This window comes from Cicer arietinum, chromosome 3 (assembly GCF_000331145.2).
Source record: "Cicer arietinum cultivar CDC Frontier isolate Library 1 chromosome 3, Cicar.CDCFrontier_v2.0, whole genome shotgun sequence".
Classification (NCBI taxonomy): domain Eukaryota; kingdom Viridiplantae; phylum Streptophyta; class Magnoliopsida; order Fabales; family Fabaceae; genus Cicer; species Cicer arietinum.
In genome coordinates this window covers 57343877-57347699 of record NC_021162.2, presented here as the reverse complement: position 1 = coordinate 57347699, position 3823 = coordinate 57343877, and positions in this window count along the sequence as shown.

Genomic DNA, 3823 nt, shown 5'->3' with positions numbered 1-3823 from the left:
ATTATTTTAATAAATAACTTTGCTTGATTAAAAATTATTTAAATAATTAGGCTTTATTAAAAAAAAATAATTCATTAAAATAATTCAAGCAAAAAATCTAGAATTATAAACATGGACAATAAGTTTGTAATTTGAAAATCCAAATTCCCAAATTTCAAACCCTAAGATTTCAATCATGTCAAAATTCCCAAATTGAATCCTAAAATAAAGACAATAACTGAATTTCATCATGAATTAAACATGGTAGGCTCTGATACCACTTGTTAACTATCCATGTCAATTACATGATGAATAACCAAGGACGGAAGCGTACCTGTGGGAATTGCCATTGATGAAATCTTGGGATGATGATGATAGAGCCAATGGGTTGGGTGATCTTCCTCAGCAAAACACCCTGAAGACCTTGCTCTCTTGATGGGGATAGAGAGAACCAGAGAGTTTTCTCCTGTAGGGTTTTGAAACTGAATAGTCTTGTTGTGTTTGCCTTGGGGACCATTACCCCTATATATAACTATTATTAGTTATATCTCAAATTGCAGTATTTCCAATTCAGCCCCTCATTAAATTAGAAATTGTCTGGTATCTACACTATTAATTTTCATAACTATTATGCTCTTTAGCCATAAACTATTATATATTATTTGACCCCTAGTTTATTGGCTAATTATATAATGACTCTGATATTTGATAAACCTCTTTTTTTCTTCATATCTTTTTGAGTATAAACCTCTTCAACCCCTTGCATGTTGAAACACCAATTTGATATTAGCACACTTACCACTCATTTTTGAATTTGAGTGTCCATCAATAGTCCTATTTTTCTCGAGTTTTATCTTATTTTTTCTCTGTTCTAAATTATTCTATATTATATTTACTAATATTTTTGTGAAATTTTTATTTATACACGTGTATTTTGTAAGAAACAATGTGTCGTATTGAATACTTATTGTGCAACATAGTTTCAAAATAACTTATCTATTACTCAGATCACATATCAGTACCTATAGCATGTTAAATATCTACGCCAATAAGTACCCAACACCCAAAATCAACGAGTGAACACTTCAACATCATGTTAATGGTATAAAACAAATAGAGCAAACACAAACACAAACACAAACATTTAAACAAATAGTTACACATTTTTAAACATAATCACAAATATCATAGTAAGTATAAACTTTTAATAAAAATTACGAATCCTAGACCATGTAATATAGTAGTAACAAGTAATGATAACAATTAATATAAACAAGAACTAGGTATATTTAGTGACAAGACTTTTTCTGAATTAATAATCATGACATTTAATAACAACAAGTCATAAATCACAGTTAGTAACATTGGTCGTAAATCACATTTAGTAATAACACTTAATTGGTTATGCAATTCAATGACATACTTACTTCTTATACCTTTCAATAACATGTGGTACTAAAACTAACCTTTGAAAAATATTATGTCACACACATGTGGATGAAATAATAATTGACCACGTCCTCATACATTTATTCGACTTAACTCAAGACTCATGTAAGTGACTAGTTAAGATTAAATTAGAATTGTACAATAGCTCATGCTCTTATTATTGTTTGTCCCAAAACATTGAGTTAGTAAACCCTCACAAAATCAATTGCACATGAGAAACTGAATCATTACATCCTTACAATTATATTGAGTCATTGACCTTCACAATTCCTTTCCTTTTATCATCAAACTATGTCACTCTTTAATGAAGACCATAAGGGACAGTTTGATGGACATGATAGGATAGAGACAAGATAAGATAAGAAACATGACAAGATAAAGAGTTGTCATGTCATGTGTTTGATATGCACATGATAACAAACTTGATAAAATTAGTTTATCATAGTCATTGTTTAATAAACAACAGAAAACTAAATGATATGATTTACATTTTGATAAACTAACAAATTCGTCCTTATAATTTATTTAACTTTTTTTCTTTCAAAATAAAACTCATATTTTTTTTTAGATTATTAATCTCCATCATACTTGACAACAACCAAAAACATCATATATGAAAAGAGGAAATCAAACTAAGTCACCAATCATAAAATCAACCCAATATCAACAACATAAAACAATCATAAAATAAGATAAAACATTAACTTGGAAGAGCGCGACGGTGGCGATATAGAGAGAGGAGAGCGGCAATGGAGAGAGGATGGAAAAGAGGGGAGAGGAACACAGAGGGTGGAGAATGAGAGAGAAACGTGAACATTGAAGGACAAAAGATTAGAATTAAATAGTATAAGTGTATCATACTATGTCTCGATATACTGACCATCAAACGGACCATAACAGTGTTTATAGTAAATTCACAATTCACATCACAGTAGATGTATTCACAACCTAGGATTCACAGTTCACAATTTACTTATTTAACACTTTCACATTTAGGAATCTAAAAGCACAAGTATAATATTTTAGTCTACAAAAAACTTTAAACGGTAGAAACAACATTTAATATGTGAAAAACAAATTCAATCGGTGGAAACAAAATTTAAATGATATGTAAACGGTGAAAAACGAAATAGGCAGAAAACGAGATTCATCGATCGGTGAAAGATTCTAACAATTGATTAAATGTTTCAAAACGTTAACATTTGGGAATTAATTGTTTGGAAATATTTATTAATAATCAAAAGGTTATGAATATATGAGGTTATTTGGGAGAAAATGGAATTTTAGTGGCTAGAGTTCTCAAAAGCACAAAAGATTTGGTAGAATAGGTAAGATATGATTTTAAACCTCCTAAATAGTGTCAAGTTTGAATAACATCACACGCGAAAGAATCTCAAAAAGGTTTGCTCCACATTGAATTAGCTTGTACGACGAGCCGAGATCCTTGTACGGCGGGATCCGACAACATGAAATGTAAATACGAACATTAAATTTATACTAAATTACATATATGGTCCTTAACTTAATTTTAAGTAACGTTTTAGTTCTTTATATTTTTTTTTTCGAGTTGGTCCTTCATTTTAATTTTAAGTGACAATTTAATATTTTATATTTTAAAATTTCAACGTTAAAAGGAAAATTTATTACTAACACTAATAATAATATCGAATTCAATGATATTCTTTTTAAAATATTTGCAATTCAAGTGAACTAAAATTTATAGTTTCATAAAAATAATATAAAAGAGACAATGATAACAACAATAATGTATAGTGTTATATTTTATAACATAATAATAATCATTTGTATGATGTAGAAGATTAAATTATTTTGTAATATTAATGATTATTATTATTAACAAAACTAATTAAGCCAAGTAATAACTAGATCACAAAATATTTAACATAAACAAGAAGTAGATAGTCTAAGATTATTAAAACAAAATAGTCATAATAAACAAGAAAAAAACTCATAAAAAGATAGTAAAATCTATCAAATTAAATAGAAGATTTCTTAATAATATAAAAAGACAATGCTAAAGAAACATAAACTAGATATAGAGATTTCAGATTTGAAAACAACTGAATCAATAATAAAATAACACCATTAAACAAAATATTTAAGTCATATATTTAATGACATAAATTCATGGAGGTTACACAATGACACATAAGAATTTAAGTAAAATTCAATAATTAGAGAACCAAACAATTAATATAATTAATGACACATAATAGGAATTTAAGTAATTCTTAAAAATTCAAATTCAAGGTTACACAACTAATGACTCATAATAGAAATTTAACTCATTACTAAAATTCAAATTCAAAGTGGCCACCAAATTAATGTCGAGCAAATAACACAAGTAACATCGGAATACATGCAACATACACGA